A 17,965-nucleotide genomic window follows, 5' to 3' on the forward strand; every position below is an offset into this window, starting at 1 on the left:
AGGTGAAGTCGACCTACGAGTTGGAAATGGAGCAAAGGTTGCTGCTTTAGCCGTAGGAACTTATGTATTGACTTTACCTAGTGGTTTAATAATTCAGTTAGAGAACTGTTATTATGTACCTGCAATTAGCAGGAATATTATTTCCATTTCTTGTTTGGACAAGTTTGGTTTTTCATTTATAATAAAGAACAATTGTTGCTCAATTTATTTAAATGATATATTCTATGCTTCTGCACAAATGAACAATGGACTATATGTCCTTGATCTTGAAATGCCTATTTATAACATTAATACTAAAAGGATGAAACCTAATGAGTTAAATCCAACTTACCTTTGGCATTGTCGATTAGGCCACATAAATGAGAAATGCATTTCCAAACTCCATAAAGATGGATTGTTGGACTCTTTTGATTATGAATCATATGAGACATGCAGATCTTGTTTAATTGGAAAGATGACAAAGTCTCCATTCACAGGAAAAGGTGAAAGAGCCAATGATCTTTTGGCCCTCATACATACTGATGTATGTGGACCACTGAACATACTAGCCAGAGGAGGTTTTCAGTACTTCATCACATTTACTGATGATTTCAGTAGATATGGTTATGTGTATTTAATGAAACACAAATCAGAGTCCTTTGAAAAGTTCAAGGAATTCAAGAATGAAGTACAAAACCAACTAGGTAAGAATATTAAAACTCTTCGATCAGATCGAGGTGGTGAGTATTTAAGCTTAGAGTTTGATGACCATCTGAAAGAGTGTGGGATCCTATCCCAACTTACTCCTCCTGGAACACCCCAATGGAATGGTGTATCTGAGAGAAGAAATCGAACCCTGTTAGACATGGTCCGATCCATGATGAGTCACGCCGATCTTCCAAACTCCTTTTGGGGACATGCACTATTGACAACAGCTTACACACTTAACCGTGTTTCATCCAAAAAGGTTGAGAAGACACCATATGAGATATGGAGTGGTAAGAAACCACATATGTCTTACATGAAGATTTGGGGTTGCGAAGTTTATGTGAAACGACAAATTTCAACTAAGCTTGAGCCCAAATCTGACAAATGCTTATTTGTGGGGTATCCTAAAGAAACAAGAGGGTATTACTTCTACAATCCTTCAGAGGCCAAAGTGTTTGTCGCTCGAACTGGAGTTTTCCTAGAAAAGGATTTTATTTCCAAAGGAATCAGTGGGAGGAAAGTAGAGCTTGAAGAAATTCAAGAATCACAAAGCATCGATACACCTATGGAGGAATTAGAGCAGGAAACACAAGTAGTTGTGGAAGAGCAACCTGCTCAAGTAGAACAAGACCAGCGTAGGTCAAGCAGGATACGTCACCTACTTGAGAGATATGGATATCTCATAACAGATCAAGGTGATGTATTACTCATGGATCAAGATGAGCTTGTGACCTACCAAGAGGCCATAACTGGTCCCGAGTCTGAGAAGTGGCTAGAAGCCATGAAATCTGAAATGGATTCCATGTACACAAACCAAGTTTGGACCTTGGTAGAGCCTCCTGTAGGAGTCAACCCTATAGGATGCAAGTGGGTCTTCAAAAGGAAGACTGACATGGATGGTAAGGTACATACCTATAAGGCAAGACTGGTTGCAAAAGGATATAAACAAATTCATGGGGTTGACTATGATGAAACCTTTTCACCAGTTGCAATGCTTAAATTTGTTCGGATTTTACTTGCTATCGCTGCATATCATGATTATGAAATATGGAAGATGGATGTCAAAACTGCTTTCCTTAATGGGAATCTTCTTTAGGATGTGTACATGACACAACCTGAAGGATTTGACATACCAGAAGAAGCCCAAAAGATATGTAAGTTACAAAGGTCAATCTATGGATTGAAGCAAGCTTCCAGAAGCTGGAATCTTCGTTTTGATGAAATAGTAAAACAATATGGATTCATCAAGAACGAAGATGAGCCTTGTGTCTACAAGAAGGTTAGTGGGAGCATGATCATTTTCCTGGTATTATATGTAGATGACATATTACTCATTGGAAACGATATCCCTACCCTGCAACAAGTAAAGTCTTGGTTGGGGAAATGCTTTTCTATGAAGGACCTAGGTGAAGCAGCCTATATATTAGGAATCAGAATCTATAGAGATGGATCACGAAAACTGCTTGGCCTAAGTCAGAGTACGTACATAGACAAAGTGCTGAGACGCTTTAATATGCATGATTCCAAGAAAGGATTCATACCTATGCAACATGGCCTGTGTCTATCAAAAACACAATCCCCTTCAACTGAGGAAGAAAGGGATCGCATGAATAAGATTCCATATGCATCTGCAATAGGATCTATCATGTATGCCATGTTATGTACTCGACCAGATGTCTCGTATGTTTTAAGTGCAACGAGTAGGTACCAATCTGATCCTGGTGATGCCCATTGGGTAGCTGTCAAGAATATCCTTAAGTACTTGAGAAGGACTAAGGACTCATTCTTAATATATGGAGGTCAGGAAGAGTTGGCTGTATTTGGATACACCGATGCTAGCTTCCAGACAGATAAGGATGACTTTAGATCACAATCTGGTTACGTGTTTTGTTTAAACGGTGGCGCTGTGAGCTGGAAAAGTTAAAAGCAAGATACAGTTGCTGATTCTACAACCGAGGCCGAGTATATTGCTGCCTCAAGTGCAGCAAAGGAAGCTGTTTGGATCAAAAAGTTCATTAGTGAACTTGACATAGTTCCTAGCATTGTGGATCCCATTGGTCTCTATTGTGATAACAGTGGTGCTATCGCACAAGCTAAGGAGCCTAGATCTCACCAACGATCCAAACACATACTTGGGCGTTATCACCTCATTCGAGAGATAATAGATAGAGGAAATGTGAAAATATGTAGAGTACCTACACTCGAAAATATTGCTGACCCACTGACAAAGCCTCTTGCGCAGCAGAAGCATGACGGCCATGCTAGATCTATGGGCATTAGGGATATGCCTGATTGGCTCTAGTGCTAGTGGGAGATTGTTGGTGTAAGCCCTAGAGGCCAATACTTTTGGTACTTGTATCGAATTATTTATTAATAATAAAAGGCATTTTTCTTTATTATGTTTGTTTAATAAAGTCCCTGGAATAGATAGTCCGTTTAATGTATCAAGTATGACTTAATCATGAGATCACATTAAACATAAGGACACTATTCTTAAAGTATCCGTAGTCAAGCTTTATTGTGAAGTGGGATAACATTAAAGCATGAAGACTATTATGTTTGTAGACTGATGATCACATCTCATGGATCATGGATAAAGAGTTATCAAGTCTTAAACATAGGTATGAATATTAAGAGTAATATTCATATTGGATTGACCCGCTATGAGAATACTATATAGAATGTTATGCAAAGTGTCATAAGTTATTCTCATGGTGATAATGGTGTATACCACTCTTCGACCTGAAACCACTATGGACCCTAGATGTAGAGTCGAGTGCTTTATTGATGATCCAACATTGTCCGTAACTGGATAACCATAAAGACAGTTGATGGGTACTCCACGAAGCATGCTAAGGGACATGAGTGACCTAGATGGAATTTGCCCATCCTGCGTAACAGGATAAATGTCTATGGGCCCAATATTGAACTGGACAAGGATGACACGGTCTATGCCTTGTGTTCAATATAGACATAAGGGCAAAAGGGTAATTATACACATAATTATTATCACAGAAGGATTTGTCAGATCACATGACATTTTTGTGTCTTGGGTAGCAGTGATGTGTTGCTAGATACCGCTCACTATTTATTATGTTAAATGCGTGATTTAATATAATTGCCAACATCGCGAAAACCTACAGGGTCACACATAAAGGACGGATTGATGAGAAATAGAGTAACTAAGGAACACCGTAAGGTACTGTGCACTTAAGTGGAATACGAAATATGGTAAGGTACCACACGCTTAAGTGATTTTGGGCATATTATAAGAAATGGGCTAAAATACACTTAAGTGGGCTTTTTAGCTTGAAACCCACACAAGTGGTTCTATAAATAGAACCCTTGGGTAGAAGCATTGTCACTCTTGCATTCCGTTTCTCTCTCTCTCAATCAAAGCCTTCATTCGTAGCAGCTAGCACTGAGATTGAAGGAATCCGTTCGTGTGGACTGAGTAGAGACGTTATCATCGTTCAACGTTCGTGATCGCCACAAGAGGTAACGATTCTATCACAGATCATGCCCATTCGTAAGGATCATTAAATGGAGAAATTTTTAAATTCCGGTGCGCCTTGGATGGCAATTCTCCTTCACAATATGCCTTGTGCTTGAGTTCAAAAGGTAAGTGGCATGACTTCCCGTAGACCAACTGGTACGGTGTAGTTCGAATAGGGGTTTTGTAAGTAGTTTTGTAAGCCCACAGTGCTTCTGTTAGCTTTTCAGACCAATCTTTTCTAGATATTGATACAGTTTTCGCCAAGATCTGCTTAATCTCTCTGTTAGAAACTTCCACTTGACCATTAGTCTGGGGGTGATATGGTGTTGTTACTCTTTGTTTCACTCCATATTTCCTTAGGAGTTTAATAAATATCCTGGATATAAAATGTGATCCACCATCGCTTATGACAAGTCGTGGAACTCCAAATCTGGGAAAGATATTATTCTTGAACATCTTGATGACTACTATTGTGTCGTTGGTGGGTGCGGCTATAGCTTCTATCCACTTGGACACATAGTCAACGACTACCAAAATGTACTTGTTTCCCAACGAAGATGGAAAAGGTCCCATGAAATTGATACCCCAAACGTCAAATAATTCTACTTCTTGGATGTTCTTCAAAGGAATTTCGTCACGTCTTGAGATGTTTCCAGCGTGCTGGCACCGGTCACATCAGACAATATAAGCATGGACATCACGCCATAATGTCGGCCAATAAAGACCAGCTTGAAGGATCTTAGTGTATGTCTTGGATGTGCTTGAATGTCCACCATAGGGTGAAGAGTGACAATGTTCTATGATGTTTCTGACTTCTTCTTCCGGGTCACAACGTTGAAATATGTTATCAGTTCCTCTTTTGAAAAGGAGCGGTTCGTCCCAATAGAAGTGTCTTATATCTTTAAAGAACTTCTTTTTCTGTTGATAGTTGAGGTCAGGTGGTATGATATCAGCGGCTAGATAGTTCACAAAATCAGTGTACCATGGTACTCTGCTAATTTTTGAAATCGTCCCAAGGTTGTCTCTATCAGGTTCAAGGGGAGCGGTATCTATCTTAGCTATCAGTCTGTCATAGGTGAAGTCATCATTTATAGGTAAATGATCTGGCTTTAAATGCTCTAATCTGGAAAGATGGTCAGCAACTACGTTTTCTGTTCCTTTTTTGTCTCTAATGTCTAAGTCGAATTCTTGTAGCAAAAGGATCCACCTGAGTAATTTAGGTTTTGCATCCTTTTTGCTCAGAAGGTAACGGATAGTTTCATGGTCTGTATAGACTATAATCTTAGATCCTACAAGGTAAGACCTAAATTTATCGATTCCGAAAACTACAGCTAGGAGTTCCTTCTCTGTTGTTGTATAATTTAATTGAGCGGCATCTAGGGTTCTACTAGCATAATATATTACGTGTAGTTTCTTATCTTTTCTTTGCCCTAAAATAGCTCCTATAGTGAAATCGCTAGCATCACACATTATTTCGAAAGGTTTAGTCCAATCTGGGGTTTGTAGAATGGGTGCTAAAATTAATGCTTGTTTTAACTGATTAAAGGCTTAGATGCATTTTTCATCGAAAATGAATTCAATGTCTTTCATCAGAAGGCCGGTTAGGGGTTTTGTTATTTTAGAGAAGTCTTTTATGAAGCGTCGGTAGAAACCGGTGTGTCCAAGGAAACTAAGGATTTCTCTAATTGTCTTAGGAGGGTTAAGGTTTTCTATAACTTCTATCTCTGCTTTATCGACCTCAATGCCTCTTTCAAATATTATATGTCCTAACATTATGCCTTCTTTAACCATAAAGTGGCATTTCTCCCAGTTTAACACAAGGTTAACTTCTACGCATCTCTCTAGGATTTTCTCAAGGTTAATAAGGCAGTCTTCAAAGTCTAATCCATACACCGAGAAGTCGTCCATGAATACTTCCATAATTCCGTTGAGATAATCTGCAAAGATTGACATCATACAACGTTGGAAAGTAGCTGGCGCATTACAGAGTCCAAACGGCATTCGTCTGTAAGCAAACGTTCCGTAAGGACAGGTAAAGGTTGTTTTCTCTTGATCCTCAGGGTGTATGGGTATTTGGAAAAATCCAGAATATCCATCCAGATAACAAAAGTAGGAGTGTCTGGCAAGACGCTCAAGCATTTGATCTATGAATGGAAGGGGAAAATGGTCTTTCCTAGTTTCCTTATTGAGCTTCCTATAATCTATGCACATACGCCATCCGCCTTCTATGCATTTAGCGACATGCTCTCCCTTTTCGTTTTGCACGACTGTGATGCCTCCCTTCTTGGGTACCACATGTACAGGACTTACCCACTTACTATCAGAAATATGATAGATTATACCAACTTCCAGTAGTTTAAGGACTTCCTTCTTCACCACCTCGCTCATCACAGGGTTGATCCTTCTCTGATGTTTTTTGGAAGGTTTTGAATCCTCCTCTAGAGAGATCCTGTGCATACACACGAATGGGATAATACCTTTTAAATCAGAGATGTTGTACCCTAAGGCAGATGGGTATCTTCTTAAAACATTCAAGAGTCGATTCGTCTCGTCTTGGTTTAAGGTGGCACTAACTATTACTGGGTGGTTCATTTCTTTATCCAAAAACTCATATCTTAGGTTCTTGGGTAGTTCCTTAAGTTCTTGAGCTGGTTTTTGGGAATTTGGTGAAAGGTCTGGAGTAAGATCCAGACATTCGTTAGTGTGAGGTTCTGTTTCCTCTAACTCATTACCCTTTTCATTCGGGTTTGAAAATGGTTCGATCTTAGGTTCTCCTTGATCGAATTCTCTTATGCACTCATCTATGATATCGATCGCATAACATGTGTCTCCTAGAATTGGTGCCATCAAGAATTTCGAAAGAATGAACTCGATCTTTTCATCCCCTACTTCGAAGGTTAATTTCCCTCTTTTAACATCTATTATAGCTCCGGTTGTTGATAAGAATGGTCTACCTAACAGGATAGGGATATCTTCGTCTTCTTTGATATCCATGACTACAAAGTCTGTTGGGATATAAAGTTGACCAATCCTAACTGGGATGTCTTCTAAAATGCCTACAGGATACTTAACAGGCCTATCGGCTAATTGAAGGGACATCTTAGTTGGTTGCAATTCTCTTAGGTTTAACCTTTTACATACAGCTAATGGCATTAAACTTACACTAGCGCCTAAGTCAAGGAAAGCTTTGTTGATCACATGACTCCCTAAAATGCGAGGTATAGAAAAACTACCAGGGTCTTTCTCTTTCTTAGTAAGTTTATCCTCGGAAATAAAGTTGCATTCCAAGGGTTTTGGATCGTCAAGCCTACACTTGTTGGTTAAGATATCTTTGAGAAATTTGGCATAAGACGGAATTTGGGTGATAGCTTCGGTGAAAGGAATCTCTACATGAAGCTTCTCTATTACTTTTATAAATTTTTGGTATTGGTTATTTATTTTGGTTTGTTTAAGTCTTTGCAGATATGGGATTGGTGGTTTGTACGGGGGTGGTGGTTTGTAAGTTTTATCCTTGGCTTCACCTTCTTGATTGGTTTGTTTCTCGGATTCCTCCGGTTCCTCTTCTTGGTTGGTAGGTATATTTTCTTTAGAAGTTTTGGACTCGCTCATCGCTGGGTTATGAGGCCCTTCGTAAGTGGTCCCACTTTGTAACGAGATAGCGTTAGCTTGCCCTCGAGGGTTTGGTTGAGGTTGTCTAGGGAATTGGCCTCCAGGTGTAGTTTGTGGGGCTTGGTTTTGTGTTACCTGTGAGATCTGGGTTTCAAGCATCTTGTTGTGAGTGATTATCTGATCAACCTTGGTTTCTAATTGCATTATAAGTTCGTTTATGTGAATGTTCTGGTTTAGGAATTCTTTATTCTGCTGAGTCTGGCCCGATATAAAGCTCTCCATGATCTTCTCAAGGTTAGACTTCTGGGGCACAACTTGCATAGGTTGGTTTGGTTTTTGGGCTTGATAACCTTGCGGTCTCTGAGGTGCATGATTTTGGATAGGGTTCTGGTTTTTATAGGAGAAATTTGGATGATTCTTCCATCCAGGGTTGTAAGTGTTTGAAAATGGGTTACCTTGGGCGTAATTCACTTGGTTGGTATTCAGTTCGTTCAAAAGGTTACACTCCGCCGATTCGCGTCCTTTAGATCCACAGAGTTCGCACTCTGTGTGGACTACTGCTACGGTGTTAGTGCTTGTAGACATATGTTCGATCCTAAGGGCTAAAGCGTCCACTTTCGCCTGCATCATGTCTAGAGAGCTTACCTCATGTATTCCACCTTGGGTATCCTTTTTCTCTATTGATGCTCGTTCAGTTCCCCATTGGTAATGGTTTTGGGCCATATCCTCAATTAGGTCACAAGCTTCTGGATAAGGTTTGTTCATCAGCGTGCCACCTGCGGCAGCGTCGATGCTCATCTTGGTGTTATAATGGAGTCCATTGTAGAAGGTATGAACGATCAGCCATTGTTCTAGGCCATGGTGTGGACAGACTCTTAATAGCTCTTTATATCTCTCCCAAGCTTCAAAAAGCGATTCTCCTTGGTTTAGAGCAAATCTAGTTATTTGGTTTCGAAGAACAACAGTCTTACTAGGGGGAAATATCTAGCAAGGAATACTCTCCTAAGGTCTCCCTAGGTAGTTATTGAATTAGCTGGAAGTGAATCTAGCCATGAACGTGCTCTATCCCTGAGGGAGAAAGGAAATAATCTTAAACGGATCACATCAGGTGAAATGCCGTTAGATTTAAAGGTGTCGGCTAGTTGGATAAAAACTTTTAAATGTTGATTCGGGTTCTCAGTAGCGAGACTCGCGTATTGGTTCTTTTGCACTAATTGCAACAAAGACGATTTTAGTTCGAAATTGTTAGCAGGAATAAGGGGGTTTACTATACTCGAACTAGGTTTCTCGTCAGAGGGTTGGGCAAATTCCTTAAGAGGTCGTCGATCGCGATTCTCAGCCATAGCTTTCTTAATTCATATGAGTAAGAGGCGTGTACGAGTATAACGTTCGGGTTCCGCTAAAGGATCTACTAAATTTCCGGTACTACGGGTTCTTCGCATTTACCGGCTAATAATGCCTTAGTCTATACGGTGTAACAACAGGGTACGAAATTTGACGAAGTTGGTCCCCAGCAACGGCGTCAAAAACTTGATCGTGTTGATTCGCAAGTGCACGAATTACGTCAAAGTAATATAAAAGAATATTGATCCCACAGAGACCAATCTTCAATCTATCGATTACTATCGTTACGGTGTTTATCTAAGACGGTATAAAAGAGATATTGGGTTTGCAAAACAATGGTAAATAATAAATGCAGGTAAAGACAGGTTGAATGTAATTCACGTCAGTTAAGTGATGTTTCGATTTTCTAAATAGAACTACTTATGAGGCAATATTTTCTACTCTTGAAAATAATCCATTTAACAGGAACTGTCGCTTTCGCGTATTCAGAACCGAGTTTACCCTTAAATTAAGGCTTTTTATTGTCACTAATAAAAGGTGCGCAGAACGCTAAAATAGTAAAACTATTTTTAAGAAATGAGACTCGTAAACTTAGTTGAAAAGTGATTTTGATTTGGAAAGTTTACCCAAGGAGTTTCCTGATTTTAAATCTATCAACGCGTCCGAAAACAGTTTCAAAAATAGTCTTTCCTTAAAGTGATAAAAATTCCTAGTTACTAAGCCAGGGTGCTTTCACACTCCTCGAATAATTAAAACTAACCAAGTTTGTTTTAGAAAACTCAAGTTAAAAATCAAAACAGCCTTTAAAGTATTTCTACATTGATTCCAAGTGCACGAATTACGTCAAAGTAATATAAAAGAATATTGATCCCACAGAGACCAATCGTCAATCTATCGATTACTATCGTTACGGTGTTTATCTAAGACGGTATAAAAGAGATATTGGGTTTGCAAAACAACGGTAAATAATAAATGCAGGTAAAGACAGGTTGAATGTAATTCACGTCAGTTAAGTGATGTTTCGATTGTCTAAATAGAACTACTTATGAGGCAATATTTTCTACTCTTGAAAAGAATCCATTTAACAGGAACTGTCGCTTTCGCGTATTCAGAATCGAGTTTACCCTTAAATTAAGGCCTTTTATTGTCACTTATAAAAGATGCGCAAAACGCTAAAGTAGTAAAACTATTTTTAAGAAATGAGACTCGTAAACTTAGTTGAAAAGTGATTTTGATTTGGAAAGTTTACCCAAGGAGTTTCCTGATTTTAAATCTATCAACGCGTCTGAAAACAGTTTCAAAAATAGTTTTTCCTTAAAGTGATAAAAATTCCTAGTTACTAAGCCAGAGTGCTTTCACACTCCTCGAATAATTAAAACTAACCAAGTTTGTTTTAGAAAACTCAAGTTAAAAATTAAAACAACCTTTAAAGTATTTCTACAGATTCAATATGTGAAACATTACTTTAACCGCGATCCTTACATTCTAACCTTTAAAAGATTTAGCCAGACATGGTAACACAAACAAACACAACGGTGTTAATCATGATGACAAGTTTGTTTTAGAATGTGAGGCGTAAAGAGCGAGTAAAGTGCATAAAATAAATAAAGTAAAGCGAGTGCGGAAAATAAATAAAGTAAAGCGAGTGCGGAAAATAAATAAAGTAAAGCGATGCGGAAAATAAATAAAATAAAGCGAGTGCGGAAAATAAATAAAATAAAAGCGATGTTGGAAATAAATAAAATAAAAGCGATGCAAGAAATAAATAAAATAAAAGTGATGCGGGAAATAAATAAGTAAAGCGATAAATAAGAACCTGCTCCGAATGGAGGGCTTTAAATCTGGTACAAAAATAAACCTCTGACTCCTGAAGCTAAAGACGACAGCAACTCGAAGTGACTCAACTCAATCTCACTAAGGTGCGATAACCCCCCGATGTGACGTATTACCGCTATTACAAATGATAAATATATGCTTAGTGTTGTAAAACTAAGTTGGATGATTTAAAAGTGAAATGGAACGAACTATTTATATAGGATTTCAGCAGCATGCAAAGACCATGGTGCCCTCCAACTTCTCCTTAGTGGGAACGTGATTTCCAAAGATGGCGCCCTCCATCCCTTCATGGCGTCCGCCATGTGTGTAAATGGGGTGGATCATGGGAACATGGCGGCTACCTCCTAGTTGAGGGCTGATGACTCATGGCTTCTCCTATAGCGGCCGTCATGTGCAACGCCATGTGTGTAATTTCGCCGAAAAACCCTAACTTTAGGTCTTTTTGCTTCGTTTCTTCCAAAAGAGTCCGAAAGTGCTAAATATCTGAAAACAAGATAAAAGAGAGCATAATACAAACAAAATGATAATAAAGTCCTAATAAACATGTGAAATCTGAGTAAAAAACACGGTGTAATTCAGTGTGATCAATCAACCATAATCAATGGGATTCAAGGAAGTTAACTGAGTTATGTACAACCACCTAAGGAATAATCAGTTAATGAAATCAATTACTTCTAAGTAACCCTAAGCTAGAGGATCATGCAAAAATCATGATTTTTCTACCTAGGGGCAAAATGGTCAATATGTACAAACTGATTAAATGGACACAAAAATCAAGATTATTTAGAATTAGCTAACCAATTAATTGATTAGAAATAATACATGAATATGTGATGAACATAAACTTAGGCTAAATTCAATTACCTAAATCTAAAATGTCTAAAGTCAACAATTAACCGATTAATCATAATTAATCATAAGAAAATATATTAATCATATTAATCACAATTAACCGTATTTATCTGTTAATCATAATTGCTCACAATTACAATTAATCTAATTAACAAAATAATCATAATTATTTCTAAAGATAATGATTATCCTTATTGTTCTACCTATCACATGATAAAAGCTAACAAATATTAACAAGGAATTACTTATTCATATGCACAAAAAATCATAACAGAAAATTAAATCTGAAAGTCAAATAAACACAATTAAGAGAAATTAAATGAATTTATTGGATTTAAAGTAAATAAAATGAGGGGAGTGCATGAACCTGAAGGAGGTGCAGTTACAGGATTTGGGCCTCAAGCCCAAACTCTACAAGCCAAAAATTGGATCCAAGCCAAAACACAGCATAAAACACCACGGTCTCATAAGCACACTTGAATCTCCTGCTTTAACAACAAGGAGAAAACTCCACAAAATCATATCATTTTTCACTTCCAACATCCAAACGCGAGCATGAACGAAATCGTTTCCAGCTTAATCATCATCAAAATCCGAATTGATTCGAATTCATCATCATCTTCATCGAACTGGAGTTGCAATATCCACATCAATAATTAATTTGCAGCATTGAAAAGAGTTTGTGGGTTGCGTTTAAATCTTATTTCTTCTCCTTCAATAATGGAATTAAGACCGAAAAAAGAAGAACAAGGATCCGAAATCAAATGAATCTCCAAAGTCGACATCCAACACTCGACTCCATTTATCACTGTGCGCGCAAAATCAAACAGAACAGAATCAAAACCAAGAAACTCACTGGATTTGGAGCTTCAATCGCAAACAAGTATGAACTGACTCCGAATTGCTTCTCTTCTTCTTCCTCTATGAGTTACTGAATTGTTGCGAAATTCTGAGATTTGGACGCGTGAGGTTCCAAGAGTGACGAAATCATTGACGTTGTGAGAATCGATTGAGGATTATTTCGGGAATTGTTGTGAGATTCTGAGTGTGACGGAAGATTGAGAGTGAAGAGCTTCTGCATTTCTGTGATTTGTGCATGATGCATGAATTAGGACTTTCAAATCACATGAACAAATATCACAAATGTCGAGTACTTGATTAGGGTTCTCATGGCTTGATTCCAAGACCAAGGTGCAAGTCATACACCCAAAGATCACAAACCAACAATGAGCTTCCAAAGAAAATGGTTCATAATTGACATGTATCCAAGATTAGGGTTAAGCACAAGATTAGCATGTTCACCAAATGTCAACCCCTTTAACTAGGGTTTCAAGCCAAACCACTAGATCCACATACCCAACTATATGGACAATAACCAACAATGATATGAACCAAAAAAATCAAGCCCATAATGAAATTAGGGTGATGCCCCAACAACCAAGAACTAGGGTTATGCCCCAACAATACCAGGAAGCAATCTCTAAGGCTTTAAGCCTTATGGTTTAAAAACTTAATCCAGATGAATGCAAAACCATCCCCTGTAGGGTTTGATCCTCATGCAAAACCGTAACTTTGGTTAGGTGTAAACAACCACAAATATTTGAATATATGAAGATATTTGCAAATGTTACTATGAATATATGATGAACATGTATGAGTACAGATGAATCTCAAGTCAATGATCAAATGAAAAGTGAAAGGGGGGTTGATACGGTGAACAGTGAAATATTATAATAATAAAATAATATTATATATATATATATATATATATATATATATATATATATATATATATTAATTTTTTTTAACTTAAAGAGTACTGTGTGATTAACCAACTTCATAACTTCATTACGCAACATTTCACATTTCATTAACCAACTTTGTTTTACTATTAAAAAATATTTTTATATTTGTGTGTTTATTATTAACCAACTTCATAACTTCTTTAACCTATTTTTTTTTATCTTTTATTAACCTATTTTATTTTACTACTAAAAACTAATTTTAATATATGGACGTTTATTAACTAACTTCATCATTTCATTAATCAATAGTTTACATTTCATTAATCAACTTTGTTTCACTATAAAAATTCACTATTATGCACTGTACACGGGCACTATTCATGGGATATTGTTCATGCACACGTATTATTCACATGACTCTGTCCATGCACTGTCGACGTCACTGTTCATGTATGGTTTCACTGTTCACAATATTGTTCATCGTATTTGTGAATAGTGCAAACGATGTAAGTGTAAGTTTGAGTGTAGGAATAACATTGTTGTATTTCAATTTGTAAGGCTCATTATAAATTTGGGAAAAAATTATAGGATTAATAACTCTTTTATCTTTGGTTATATTGGCGATATTTGAAAATCTCTTTGTAAAGAAATGTTTGAATTTTCTCTATAAGTTATAAAGATTATTCTATTTTGACCTTTATTATACCGTCATAAAAAAGAATGAAATGACAAAAAAATGATTTTTTTTTTCAAAATAACCAATTTTTTCAAAAAAAATCGAAAATAACCAATTATTCAAAAAAAATATAAAAATAACCAAATTTGGTAGAGGATGCGCCAGATGAATTGTCGCATCCCAAAAGCGTAAAGAGGAGGCGCCAATAGCATTGGCACATGCATTGGGCTCCTCATGAGGAGGCGTCAATGCTAGTGGCGCCTTAGTGTGTTTTGATTGGTGGGTGTATGCGCCAATTCATCTGGCGCATACACCATTTCCTATTTTATTTTATTTTAATTTTTTTATTTTTTTTTATTTTTTTAATTTTTAATATTTAATTTTTATTATTTAATAAATAAGAAATAGTAATGAAAAAAAATCCATTGAATATGTAATAATTGGTTACATTGGACTGACAATAAACTAATGACCCGCCCGATTATAACGTCCCCCGGTTCCACATCCCGGTGCGTTAGTTTGTCTCCGAGGTCTCCCACGATTTTCTTGAGGTGTTTGTGGTCTTTGGGTGCTGACCTGATCGAGCGATGGCTGGTTGGAAGGTCCGACGGAAGTTCCAACGGTATTTGACAGATGTGTCATCATTTGCTCCCAATATCCGAAGGGGCTCTGACCAACGGCGCTTCCGTAATGGAGTTTAGTGCCCATGTCATCATAGTTAGGGCGATGGGGTTGGGTGAATTAAGGACGGTATAGTTGCCCAAATCGGACCATTGAGTCGTTTTAGAAACGAAGCAATGGTTCCTGGGGCGTACTATAGTTAAACAATGGTTGGGTGTTCATCGGTGGGGGGCTACGATGAAGTGACCCATATGAATTATCTGGGCTATAGACGGTTGTGGATGCGGGGTTTGATTCTTGGTTTTGTGATTTGGTGGGTGGTATGAACGGGGTGCGACGTTGGATGGTTAGTTGTTGGGTGGGTGGCATGAACAGGTTGCGATGTTGGGTGTTTGGTTGTTGTGTGTATGTGGTCGGTTGATGTTGTGTGGTTGGTTGTTGGATTTGGGTGGGTTCTCATTGGTGTTGGGTGGTGAATTGTTGTGGGGCATACGATGACGAAGCAAGTTGGCGTGGATCCATCAAATACCGCGGCTCAGATACAAATTGATGAGTTGTTACCGACCTAAACCATGCCATATATTGTTGAGTGGGTCTTACACCTTGGATGACTGGTTCGTTCAAGATGTGTTGTCGTCGATTCCTCCATTGACGACGCATGTCTTTTGCAAAGTCTCTCCAGTCAGAATAATCTCATTGTGCATCAACCCTTTTTTGATGCCAATTCCCCAAACACGTGGGAGATTCTGGAATCTATTATAGCATTCCGAACTGCAGTTTGACCCGGTCACTTTGGTGCATTTCCACCGTAGTGAATCGGATAATCGGTGTCTTCGTTGTCCAAACTGCAGCATCATCATGGTTCACATCATGATTCAGACCCAGATATGACCTCCAAACGAACTGTAAAACAATACGAAATGGTTAGATGGAAAATAATTTGAGAAGTATTTTTGAATTAAAATATAGTTCGGTAGGATTATTACATCGTCATGTCCAATGTGGTCTAATAGATTTCGGTAGACTACAATAGCGTGTTTCAGACACCTGTTGTAGTTCATTCCCCTTACTGGCCACCTAAGATAAAAAAGAAGTGAAAAATATTATTTACTGTTAATTATAATAATAAGTATAATTAACTAAATGGTGAATGGTAAAGTGTTATACTTACTTGGTTACAAATGGGAACAGGAATGGGCGCTCATTTATCGGGGCGAGCGACGACATTCTTGACCACCCCCAAGTTTGAAGAAAATACGCACATGAAAAAAAGTACAGGTATTCTTTTTTGCAGTTCTACACATTGCACTATATAGATGGGCCAACACAGTTGAACCCCAACTATAAGTGTTTACCTTATTAATGTTGCGTAATAAAGGTAAATACATTATATTCACATAATTACCTGTACTTTCTGGAAACAAAAAGTTACCAAATAAAATCATAATATAACATCGAGCTTTTATTATTTTCTCATACTCGGTTGAATCGTCGGACAATACTATACTGGCATAATATTGTTTTAGGTATTTTAAATTTATACCTTGCCCCCTTGCTTGACCGGATGTGTCTCCCTCAGTTTCGTCGTCTAACAAAGGGGCACCCAATAATTCATTGCATATATTGTTGTCTTGGTTAACTCGACCATTCACTGCCTTTCCGTCTATACGGAGACCCAACAACATGTACACGTCCTCAAGTGTGATGGTACACTCACCAATCGGAGGGTGAAATGTGTGGGTCTCGGGTCTCCACCTCTCCAACAAAGCCAGAATGAACTTGTAGTCCACCGAGTATGAAACAATGTTTAGTAGATTTCCAAATCCACATCCTCTAATAAATGTTTCTATTAAAGGATCGTGGGGTACATATTCATGTACATGGCATCTAAACCGCTTCGGATCCTAATAACAAAAAAGTAAGAAAATACAATTATAAGAAGAAATACATACTCAACAAACACACATCTATAAGAAGTAAGAAAAACATAGAAAGTAAAAAAAAAAGAGATAACAAAGGTATAACACAAAAAACATAAAAAGTTAAAATAGAGAGATAACATACAAATGCTGAGATATTCTCGAGTGTGCCTCTGTGTTCATCGCCCCTAGTCAATAAAGACATGATTTGATTTTGCAAAGCTTGAGTGTGGTAGATGACAGAAGTGTGGTAGAAGAATATAATTGAGTATTGATAAAGATGATTTGATATTGTTGATATGAGAGACTATTTATAGATGAATGAGTGAGTAGGTTTGCACCCTAAAATGAATGTGATTGGTTGCATGGAATGGCAAGAGGAGACAAGGGAATGACAAAATTCAGAATGTGAGACAAAGCTAGCATGTGAGGAATCTCTTCTTGGCGCATGTGAAGAAAGCACATACAAGGGAAGAGGAGCCCTTCCTCTTGGCGCCTACATGTGATTCCTCACATGCAAGGAAGAGGCGCCCTTCCTCTTGGCGCCTTAGTGTAGAGCAATGGGAAAGGGCGCCCTTCCTAGTGGCGCCTAAGGCAATTTTTTATGAAGAGGCGCCCAACCCTTTGGCGCCTCAGTTACTTTATGGTGCCTAGGTGGGAATCTTAGGGCTCAGGGTTCAGAGATTCTTTGATTCCCTGGCGCATGTGTGTTCTTGTCACTCTTTTCTCTGCATGCTTGATTCTTTCTACTACATGCATGGTCAAGTCTGTACAGACAATGACCAAGTTATCAATGTAACGACCAACTTAGCAATGACCAAGCAATTTATGTTGTGCAAATGAACAACTTAGCAATGCATTCAATTCCATTCAAGCTACCTACATATTTATGTTTCAACAAAATGTCTTCCACACAACATTACATGATCAGTGCCCATGTCGGAGGTGAAATATTTGATCATCAGTTGTTCGGTTTTTATTTTCGAAACACAGACGTAACTCGGTTTACAATAAATCGACGATCAAATTTTTCACATCTGAAACAAAGAATAGAAAAGAAATTGTAGTGCAGTAATGTGGGTCAGATCATTTATAAAAATCCAGTTTGGTTTGCAGAAAACCAAGTATAATTTTATCAAAAGAAGATTCGAGATGATGATGATGTTCAACATATGTTTGT

General features: G+C 37.8%; 1 long non-coding RNA gene and 1 other non-coding gene across 2 annotated transcripts; one reads left to right on the forward strand and one right to left on the reverse strand.

Annotated features, from left to right (window-relative positions):
* Positions 1-8,645: 8,645 nt before the first annotated feature.
* On the forward strand, positions 8,646-8,752 carry LOC127088750 (small nucleolar RNA R71). Its single transcript, XR_007790570.1, has one exon. It is a non-coding gene; the product is annotated as a small nucleolar RNA R71 (small nucleolar RNA).
* A 2,150-nt stretch (positions 8,753-10,902) lies between these two features.
* LOC127087095 (uncharacterized) lies at positions 10,903-13,143 on the reverse strand. The gene is made up of 2 exons (XR_007789776.1): positions 12,192-13,143; positions 10,903-11,455 (listed from the first exon to the last, which is right to left on the reverse strand). It is a non-coding gene; the product is annotated as an uncharacterized LOC127087095 (long non-coding RNA).
* Between the last annotated feature and the right edge of the window lie 4,822 nt (positions 13,144-17,965).

Source organism: Lathyrus oleraceus, chromosome 5 (assembly GCF_024323335.1).
Source record: "Lathyrus oleraceus cultivar Zhongwan6 chromosome 5, CAAS_Psat_ZW6_1.0, whole genome shotgun sequence".
NCBI classification, from domain to species: domain Eukaryota; kingdom Viridiplantae; phylum Streptophyta; class Magnoliopsida; order Fabales; family Fabaceae; genus Lathyrus; species Lathyrus oleraceus.